General features: G+C 30.2%; 1 pseudogene; it reads left to right on the plus strand.

The window, feature by feature from the left end:
- The first annotated feature begins 5,973 nt into the window (after positions 1-5,973).
- On the plus strand, positions 5,974-10,220 carry LOC120160280 (annotated as a pseudogene).
- The last annotated feature ends 1,749 nt before the right edge of the window (positions 10,221-11,969 follow it).

Genomic DNA, 11,969 nt, shown 5'->3' on the forward strand with positions numbered 1-11,969 from the left:
GATCATCAAAATCTGTGCCATGCATTTGATATTTTTGATGTACTTTATTTCTATTTAGGATAAATTGTACGGGTAACCACCAAACTATAATAAAAAATCATTTTAACCACCAACATTTAAATTTGATCAATCAGATTATCTAACTATTTAAATACTTCAATCGAATCATTGACCGTTATTTTTTAACGGAGGTGGTGACATGTCATTTAATAAAAGGGTAAACTACACGGGAAACCACCAAACTATGGTCATTAATCGATCTTGCCACCAAACTATTTTTTATCTTAATTCGACCACCAAACTTTTTAATTGAATCAATCAGACAACTCTACGTTAAAAAAACGGACTAGCTGACATGTCCATTAATAAAAATAGCATAATTCTATATTTGGTCCTTAATATTTACATATTCTATTAATTTAGTCACTATTTTAATTCAATTAAATACATTTAACAATCCAATTAGAACATGACACGTGTCAATACATGATTGGAAGGTTTTATTTATGATTTTTAAATTATTTTAATTAAAAGATTTTTTTAACCAATCAGGTGGTGACATGTGTCACCACCCCGATTGAAATGGAAAATTAAATAACAAATTTGCACCCCAAGGAATTCGAACCTGTGCCTTTGGGGGAGAGTAGACTGATGCACAAACCGTTAGGCCAAAGCTCCCAAATAGTTCTAACTTACAACATTTTTTATTTGACTTTTAAAAGTTTGTATAAAAAAAATTAGACAAATTATCTGCTTAAGTAAATTATTTTTTCTTTAACCGTTAATCGAACCGAAATTTATTTGAAAATTATTAACCGAATTTTTTTATTTAACATTAATCGAACCAAAATTATTTGACCGTTAATCGAACCGAAATTTTAATGACCGTTAATCGAACACAAATTTATTTGAAAATTATTAACCGAATAAAATAAATTATTTTTCTTTAACCGTTAATCGAACTGAAATTTATTTGAAAATTATTAAAAGAACCAAATCAACCGATTTTTTTCTTTAACCATTAATCGAACCGAAATAATTTGACTGTTAATCGAATCGAAATTTATTTGAAAATTATTAACCGAATAAAATAAATTTGGGTTCGATTAACTGTCAAATAATTTCGATTCGATTAATGGTTAAAGGAAAAAATTCGGTTAATAATTTTCAAATAATTTTCGGTTCGATTAACGATCAAATAGTTTCGGTTCGATTAACGGTCAAATAATTTCGGTTCGATTAATGGTTAAAGAAAAAAATTTGGTTAATAAATTTCAAATAAATTTCGGTTCGATTAACGGTCAAATATTTTTGGTTCGATTAATGTTAAAGAAAAAATTCGGTTAATAATTTTCAAATAAAATAATTTTTCCTTAACTATTAATCGAACCGAAATTTATTTGAAAATTATTAACCGAATCGAATTAACCGAATTTTTTTTCTGTAACCATTAATCAAATTGAAATTTATTTAACCAAATAATTTGTTTAACCGTACAAGTCAAATACAAATTGTTGTAAGTTAGAATCATTGTGGAGCTTTGGCCTAGCGGTTTGGGCATTTGGCTACTCTCCCTCCAAAGATGCAGGTTTAAATCCCATGGGGCGCAATTTGGTTTTTCAATTTTCCATTTCAATCGGGGTGGTGTCACATGCCACCACCTGATTGGTTAAAAATGTTTTAATTAAATAATTTAAAATTCATAAATAAAACATTCCAATCATGTATTGACACGTGTCATGTTCTAATTGGATAGTTAAATTTATTTAATTGAATTAAAATAGTGACTAAATTAATAGAATATGTAAATATTAATGACAAAATATAAAATTATGCTATTTTTATTAACGGACACATCAACAAGTCTGTTTTTTTAACGGAGAGTGGTCTGATTGATTCAATTAAAAAGTTTGGTGGTCGAATTGAGATAAAAAATAGTTCGATGGCAAGATCGATTAATGACCATAGTTTGGTGGTCTCCCGTGTAGTTTACCCTTAACAAAATTGATATAATTATATATTTGGTTCTCAATATTTATACATTCTACCAATTTAGTCATCATTTTAATTCAATTAAAAAATTTAACATCCAATTAGATGATGACATGTGTCATTAAATGATTGGATGATACTTTTTAATATTAATTTATTTATCTTCCAATAAGATGATGACACGTGTTCAAGCGCCTGGGGGAAACAAAGCAAGCAATACCACTGAGCTAAGCTTTCAATTATGATTTAATTTACACAATTAACCTATTCATCATTATTTTAACCATTATCTTTAAATTCTACTTATCAACCTGTAAAATAATCTCAAATTAATACAAAATTTAAAAATAAAAATAAATTTAAAACTTTTAAATAGACTGTAAACCCAATTATCTTTAAATTTTAACCATTTAACTTAGCCTATTCATCATTATTTTTAAAAAAATATTTTTGAAATTATAAACAGTGTTAAACGATAGAATTTAAAATAAAAAATATATTTTATACTATTTCTTTAACTCAAAAGTAAAAGTTGAAATTTAACTTTTGAATTTGAAAATTATTTTTTAGAGTCAAAATTATATTTTTAACATTTATTTGTTATCATATGATTTGCTTATTTTATAATTTATAAATATATAACTGTTGGATAAAAAGTGCACTTGGAAAATACTTTTCAACTCAAATGTAAAAGTTAAAATCATTAAATTATAATCATTAAAAAGAATAAATATTAAATTTTGTCTAAAATATAAAAAAATTAATTTTAATTTTGTATTAATTTAACTTGAATAAGTCCCTAATCATATATTTTACTTAGGTTTAAGTCCCTAAATAAGTAATTTTCTTTCTTTATTTTTCTGATCGTAACCAAAATATAATTTATAAAAGATTGTATAAGGTAAATTACAAATGAAGACTCGGTTCAATGGTATTGCTCGCTTAGCTTTCCCCTAGCTGCTTGGTTACAGGCTTGATTCCTTCCCCTTTCAATTATTTGTAATTAGTTTTTCCTTTAACCATATGGTGACACATGTCACCATATGGATGGACAAAAATATTATACTAAATAAATTAAAATTAGAAAAAATATTTCCAATCAAATGACGATACATGTTAGCACCTATCGGAAGATTAAATAAATTAAAATTAAAAAACATCATCCAATCATTTAATGACATATGTCATCATCTAATTAGATATTAAATTTATTCAATTGAATTAAAATAGTGTTTAAATTGATAGAATGTATAAATATTGAGCACCAAATATATAATTATGTAATATTATTAATTGACGCGACACCATCTCCGTTAAAAATTAACGCTCGGTAGCTTGATTGAATTATTTAAATAGTTATGTGATTTTATTGATTAAATTGAGACGTTGGTAGTCAAAATGTTTTTTTGACCATAGTTTGGTGGGCTCTATGTAGTTTACCCTTTTATTTATTTATTTTCTAATTTTTGTAAAGACAAATATAACTAGGGATGGTAAACGGGTATAGTTTCGTAGATTTCGCACCGCATCCACTCCAATTTATAAAGTGGTACCCGTCGATAGTGGTGGGCGGGTAATGGGTTTGAGACATTACCCGCCCCGCATCCGCCCCGCATTCGTCCGTCCAGTTAAATATCCATTAAATTTTGGACCATTATGAATTTAGGTGTAATTTTAGAGACAATTTTATAAATTCTAATATTATATAAGATATAACATGTTGTGCCAAAGAACAAAAACATTATGTGTTTGTTATTTATGTTTCTAGATTTTAATTACGTCTTTTATTATGGTGTGTTTATGTACTTTAAGATCTATATTAACACTTAACTTATATAATCCTTGGATTATTTTATTATGTTTCTTAATGGACATGTTTTTTTATGTTTGTTGTTTATTTATAACTTAAGTTTGTTGTCAGGCGGGTCTAAATGGATACGTCGCTAGTGGGTAGTGGGTGTGGGATGAATTTGAGAATGTACCCGCGTGAGCGGGTGTGGATTTGAAAATTTGTACCCATCATGGGTGGTGGGCAGTTGATGAATTCAAAAATATTAGGTAGGTAAGGGGAGGGGTATCCGTACCCGACCCGCCCGTTTGTCATCACTAAATATAACCCCTCTTTTTTTTTTGCCACGTTTTTATTTAACTATTAATTTTGCCACGTCAGCCAAAACACCCAAACCAACTTTCCATTAATACCCTCCTTTTTCTTCATTCGTTGTCACGTTCCCCCTTATTTAATTCCACCAAATCCAATTATTATTAACTTTTTATGATTATTATTAATCACTTCCCGACAATGAAATTCCCTTGAAACAAGGACTTTTTTTTCCCACTCAAAACAATGCTTTCATGAATATAATCGGTTGATTAAAATAGGCAGAATGTCATTTTTCTCTTTTATTATTTTCACTTATATCATACTTTTACATTATTTTAGTTCTCGAAATTATTCAATTACATCGTTTTATATTATATCCCTCACTTAAAATCTTAAATCGAGTGTTTTAAGTTATAGATTAAGATTTAGGGTTTAAGTTAGGAATAGAATATAAAATGACACAATTAAATAATTTTGAGAGATAAATTGATGTGAAAATACGATAGAGACAGAAATGATAAATTTGATCTACTACAGAGGTAAAAATTACCCTTAATCAATTAAAATAAGGATGAATTTCATCATACATAGTACTTAAATCAGTATTTAAATTTTAATAAGCCATAAACTTTAGAATAAGAGAATTATATATTTGTCAGGAGTAATTAAAAAACGTCTAAAAGAACATAATTCTATTATTTGTCAGGAGTAATTAAAAAACGTCTAAAAGTCCTGAGGTATAAAAATAATTATATATATTAATAATATACATTTGTCAGGAGTAATTAAAAAACGTCTAAAAGAAGACCAACGACGAATTATTTATATATATATATATATATATATATAAGAGAATGCATAGTAATTTTTATTATTGTATCAAAATTTTAATCTGTTTGTATTTATTTTAGGGTAAACTACAACAAATATCATCAAACTTTAGATGTTGTATTGTTTATAACACTAAACTTTTAATTTTTCCAATTATGGCACTGAACTTTGATTTTGGTTTCAATTATACCACTTGGCCATTAAATTGTTAACAGTCGGATAAAGATGATGTCGTTTTGGTGAGATGTCTACATCGGTATTAATCAACCACATCGACAGCTGTCAGTCACATCATCGTGCCATTAATGATTTAACGATTTAGTGATATAATTGAAACAAAAATTAAAGTTTAGCGCTATAATTGGTAAAATTGAAAGTTCAATGGTATAAATGATACAATGCCTAAACCTCAGTGGTATCTGATGTAATTTAGCCTTTATTTTATTGATTTAAAATTTATGTGTTAAAAATAATTCGCGTAAATTTTAATAACATTGCTAATTCTTATAATACATATGATCAAAGTTATTTTTATATTAGGTATATATAATGTTTAAGTTAACATTTAGCTGATGAAAAGGATCTAATTGATATAAAATACAATGTTATATTTTGAGACATTCTGTGCAATTAACCCATAAAAATATTTTAATTTTAATTTTAGGATAAATTATATATTTAGCCATCCATCTATTCTTGTGATTTTATTTTGGTCACTACTACTTTTTTTAAAAATCATATCTAACTTATGATTTAATCACTTATTGTTAAAAAAGTAACAAAGATATTGATGTGTCACCATAAGATAATGTCATGTCATCATTGAAAAAAATAAAAATTTATCATATCAGTAATTATGTTTATTTTTTAACGGTGTGTGACCAAAACTGAACCAAAATATAACATTAGTTATGATTTTGAAAAGAAAAAGTTATATGATCAAAATGGAACTATAGGAATAAGTGGGTAACTAAATATGTAGTTTACCCTTATTACATTCTTCCCTTCTATTTGGTGCGTATATAAACTACCGACCCATTAAAAAAACCAAAAACGAGAGAGAGAAATATCAAACAAACGGCAAATTACTCAGAAAATCTGAAGGTGAGAGAGAAAGTGAGGGAAAACTTGGACAAACACCAAACTGAACAAACAAAATCCCAAGAAAACAGCAGAGGAAACTGTGTTTTTTCTCTTGTTTGTGGAAGAAAGAAGAGGAGTGATATAGGAAGTTTCTGTTTTTTTTTTGGGGTTTTCGCTGTATTTTTTTCGTTTTCTATATAGAAAAGAATACATACATAGCCATTTGATCGGATAAAAGTTAGGGCTATTTGGGAATTGGGGTTGTTGTTCGCAGTTTAATGGAGCGGGAACCAGAGTCCGATCCGCATCCGGAATGGACTGCTCCGGGACCCGAAACGGGGCCCGAAGGTAAAGAGTACTCGTGAAATTTTCGTTTTTGGATTTGTTTGTTTGTTTATTTGTAATGTGCGATTTGATATGGGGTTTTTATTTGAGATGTAGAGCCGGTTCGTAAGTTGGGATTAGAGGGCGGGTCGGAATCATACCCAGAGCGACCCGACGAAGCTGATTGTATTTACTATTTGAGGAATGGATTTTGTGGCTATGGTTCTAAGTGTCGGTTCAATCATCCGCGTGATCGTGCTGGGGTAATACAGATTATTTGATCGAATTATTCTATGTTCTTTTATATGAATTTTGGTTTGTGGTTGTTTTTGTTTGATCATGGTCTTTTGAGTGAAGGGGTTTTGAATTTTAGGGTTAAAATGCTGCTAAGTTTTATTTTCTGTGACTGCAATAGTGTAATTGGGAATCAATATTTTGGGAGAACTTTGACGATCCTATGTTTTGTTTCGTGAAATAAATGCGACGATAATGATTGCCTTAGGTTATGGGAGCTGGAAGAGGCGGTGCTGGAGAGTATCCGGAGAGAGCAGGCCAGCCAGTTTGTCAGGTAATTTTTGTTTAGATTGTTTCTTAAATGTTTGACAAATTCAAGATATGTATGCCAAAATAGTACAATTTCAATAATGTGCGTTGCCTAATTCTTGGAGATTAAGGATAGTGTTTTGGTCTTGTTTTTACGATTTAGGAAAAATCATTAAGTTTTTTTTTTATGTTGTTTATGGCTTTCGTTTTTATTGGTTTGCAGTATTTTATGAGGACTGGGACATACAAATTTGGTGTTTCCTGTAAATACCATCATCCCACGCTGGGAGGTAGCTCTATGCTACTGAATTATTTTGGATACCCATTACGCCCGGTTTGTATCAGTTGATATTAACATAAACTTTAGATACGTACTGTTAAGTTTTGCGTGATAATTGACCAATCTGTAGAACAGGGTGAAAAGGAGTGCTCTTACTATATGAAGACTGGGCAGTGTAAATTTGGTGTAACATGTAAATTCCACCATCCTGCACCACCGGCTATGCAGGTTCCAGCACCATCTCCAGCTCCACAAGGTGTGCCTATTCCTACACCAGTTCCTGCTCCAACCGTGTTTTCCACAGTGCAGTCATCATCTGGTCCTTCCTCCCAATATGGAGCTGTAATGGCAAGGCCTCCCCTGATGCCAGGCTCATATGTGCAAGGCCCATATGTTCCTTTTCTGCTTTCCCCAGGTGTCCCAAGTTGGAATCCGTATCTGGTAGGTGTTTATTCAGTTCCCTCAAAAGTGACAATACTATTAAATTTTTATGTTTGTGGTTGTTAATGTGCTTGATGCAGGCACCTGTCAACCCTGGTACTCACCCCTCTGCTCGATCAAACTTAACTCTTGGGGAAACACCATTATCTCCTCCAGCTCATGCCTATACTGGATCTTATCAATTTGTGCCATCCAGTTTTAGGCCTTCAAATGGTATTCAGGAGGATGAGTGCAACCGGAGTGCCAGTATTATATGAAGACTGGTTGTTGTAAATATGGATCCTCCTGTAGATATCATCATCCACCAGAAGTGTTTGCACCAAAAGCAGATGTCATCCTCAGCCCTCTTGGCCTTCCACTTCGTCCCGTAAGCACTTCATTAGATGTCCTAGAAATATGATGCTTTATACAAGATTGAATTTAAATTTGATAATGTTTAATACATAGTTACATACTACCATCCATCATGAATCCAAGTTTTTTTTGCTCAATAGCTTTTACAACAATTGATCATGTTTATGTTTTGTTTGTGGAATCTATTGGCATTACTTTTGCGTGTTCCAACTTACAATTAGACATAGTAAAATGTGTGAGAGTTTTGAATGCCAAAAGCTCTTTGGAAAGGTGACAATGCATACATGTGGAAATCAGACATACAGTTTTGAATAAGAAGCATACAAGATATAGTCAAAACTGATGTATTTGCTCATTCTCATAACTAGAAGCTTGCCTGGTACGTTTTAAGTTTTAGCAAGTAAACCTCATTCTCAGAATCCCTTCATGGGACACAGTCCAACTATTTTTTTCCACTCAACTTGGTATGCTTTGGGTGCCTAGCGTGGCAAATATCGTCTTCTGCCAATTCTTGTAGCGCAATTTCTGTTTGTTTGGACCCCGTAACTGATGCTTGGAAGTGTCCTTGGTGTGGACTTCAATAAATTGTTATTACATTTCACTTGTGAAATTAAAGAACGTCCTTCTGGTTTGCATTTCTGTGGTTGTTTCATATATGCATGTGACAGCCTTCGTTGTTTGTGTTTATACTTTTCTGTGCTGAATGGTTATAGTATTTGACTTTCATGAATCATTGTGTATATTTTAGGAACATAAAGATTTTTTTCCCCATTTTTGATACTTTTATTAATTTTCTGTTAAGGATGTAATATATTTATCCTCCTGGGTATGATTACTGCATGAGCGAAGTCCGTCCTTCCGATTATAATCTATATATATAGTAAAAAATTGTCTTTCTTGGTATAATTGCAGCTTCGGACGGGAATGATTTTACTGGATTTTCTATGAGGTGATTCATGGAGTCATGGTTAATGTAATTCATGTTCCTTGTCCCTGTTTATTTCTATTGCCCGTGATTTGCTATGCTGGTCCTGGTATATTAGCTTTCTTTCTTGATGTCATTCTTATGGCATTTCTAAAACCGGGATAGTTAATATTCAGTCATGCTATCATCTTGTTACATGAATTTCCGATTATGTTTTATTCTAGGGTTTCTTTTTTATTACATTAGCCGTTGACATATTGAGTTGTTTCCTCGTAAGCCGTCGTTCATGTACTTATTTGTGTGTGTTTTCTATCAGGGTGCACCACCTTGCACTCACTATTCACAGCACGGACTGTGCAAGTTTGGAGCTGCTTGCAGGTTCGATCATCCTATGGGAATGTTAAGTTACAGTCCGTCTGCATCTTCTCTTGCTGATATGGCTGTTGCACCCTCTCCTGTTGGATCTAAATTAGGTACTGTAGCTCCTCCATCCTTGTCGTTAGATTCACGACCCGAAGTTCTTTCAGAGCCTAGCAAGGACCCTGCTCCAGCCATAATGTCATCATCAGTGAGCGCTTCAAGTGAACCGGTCACTTCGGTTTCCTCCAAAGGTGCACCTGTTCCTCAGTCAAGCACACAACAGTCTAGTGGGAGTTCTGCCCATTGTACTGGCTGTGGCAGCGACGAAGAGAGTGACCCTCACACTTCCAGCTAAGAGAGAGGAGCAACCACCTCAATCCGGCTTTTTCGATCGAGGTCATGCACCAAGACATTATATATATTTTTTGCAGGTCTTAAAAAATAGGAGGATTCTTTTCTTTATTATCTTCATGGTTCCACCATTATATATGTTCTCCAAACCATAAAAGCATCAGCGAAACCCTATACACCATGCTACTGAATAAACCATAGCATAGGGGAGAACCGCATCAAACCCATCCGAATTTCCGAGTCCAATTGTGTTTGCTTATGTCGAAAACAAACACATAGGACCCATAGCATTCTTCCCTTGACACCATCTGTGTGTTCACATACATCATTCTTAGATTTCTGGCTTCGATATCGGGACGAGTTTCGGATTCTACCTAGAAAGGAACTTGAATGCCTTCTTGTTCCCCCACATTTTATCCGGGATTGTTGTGAAGAAGATTAGCTCAAGGAAACATCGTACAGGCATATTTATGGGCTTAGATACATAATCATGTTGTGAAAATGAACATTGTTGGGTACACCATTTATTATGATACATACATATAAATGTGAATTATTTTTTACTGTAATGAATGCTCGTCAGGAGTTATGTTATAATCTCTCAATTTTTCGAATTTAATTATTTTTAGTCCTAATTATGAATATAGATAAGTCTTCTAATTTTTTAATTCAAAATTTGAAATTAGATAAATCAGATTCTAGTGTTTTTTTACAGCTGCTTTTTAGTTTAGTTTAATTTTGAAATTAAATAAATTTGATCTAGTGTTTTTTCATATAATTTTTTTAGGTTTATTTTAATTTTAAAATTAATTAAATTAGATCTTACTAGTTCACAAAATATCACTCCTTAACAAAAAATAAAATAGAATAATACAACCAATAACTCACACATTTTCTTTCCACTTGACAAACTATTTTTCAGAAAATATATTATGAATATGTGGATGAATCTGTATGTTCGATGAGTACTGTTGAATATGACTAACAATGAGTATCGTTGAGTACCATTTATGTAATTTATAAGAATTTAAAATTCTAAAATATTTAACGTATAATTATAAATTAATTAAAAATTTAAAAGTAAGTTATTTAAAACAAAATATTAATTATATTATTTTTTTTATAAATTTTTAACAATAATTGATCAAATACTAACCTTAAATTAAAATTTCAATTATTGTTAAAAAAATTATAGAATATAATGTAATTAATATTTTATTTTAAATAATTTACTTTTTAATTTTTAACTAATTTATAATTATATATTAAATATTTTAGAATTTTAATTTTTATAAATTAAATTAATAGTGTTAACGGTTCTCGTCGAACGTCGTAAAATTTTTCTAACTTTTTATATACTAAAAATTATAAAGTTTCTTTTTACATATTTATAAAATAAATATTTCGACTAATCGCTTAAATAATTGTTGGATAATTAACAATCTTACTTTTATCCTCGGATAATTAATTAGTGGATAAATATATTCCTTTTTTCTTTTCTTTTCTTCACCGCTGTTCTTCGCAGCCCTTACACAACAGAAGCTTTTCTTATTTCTTCCATTTGTCGATCTGAAACTTCGAACACGATCTTTGTCTTAAACGGGCACTTGAGATCATAGAAATTGAAGATTGAAAAAGGAGAGAATTTTAAGGGGGAAACTCCTGGTAAAGTTTGGGTTTTTTCAAAGGGAAATTTCGTGGTTTTCTGAAAAGAAAGGGTGAAAGATTCAGCTAAAGATGGCTCTGTTGGACAGTCCCATCATGTTAATAGAGTTAGTCGGGGTTTGTTTTCTCTGTTCCACGTCTTCAAATATCTTATGTCTGCGCCGCACAGATCATACACAGACATTAAATTTCGCAGATCGTTTATTTTTTAAAAGACATAAGTTTTTTTAACGTCTACGCGAGTTCTTCTTAGTGCAGACATAATTTTATGTCTTCAAACCTCATCAAAAATAATTATAAAAATATAATTATTTATTAAAATAATTTTAAATAATTTAATAAGGTTATTTATTTTAAAATAATTTATTATAAAATAATTTATTATAAAATAATTTATTTTAAAATAAAGTATTATAAAATATGGATTGATTTATTTTAAAATATGGATTGATTTATTTTAAATAATTTATTAGTATGAATTGATTTATTTTAAAATATAGATTGATTTATTTTAAATAATTTATTAATATATATTGATTTATTTTAAAATATAGATTGATTTATTATTGTAGTTGTATAGATTGATTTATTTTAAATAATTTATTAGTATGAATTAATTTATTTTAAAATATGGATTGATTTATTTTAAATAATTTATTAGTATGATTGATTTATTTTAAAATATGGATTGATTTATTTTAAATAATTTATTAGTA

This window comes from Hibiscus syriacus, unplaced genomic scaffold (genome assembly GCF_006381635.1).
Source record: "Hibiscus syriacus cultivar Baekdansim isolate YM2019G1 unplaced genomic scaffold, ASM638163v2 tig00111392_pilon, whole genome shotgun sequence".
Lineage (NCBI taxonomy): Eukaryota > Viridiplantae > Streptophyta > Magnoliopsida > Malvales > Malvaceae > Hibiscus > Hibiscus syriacus.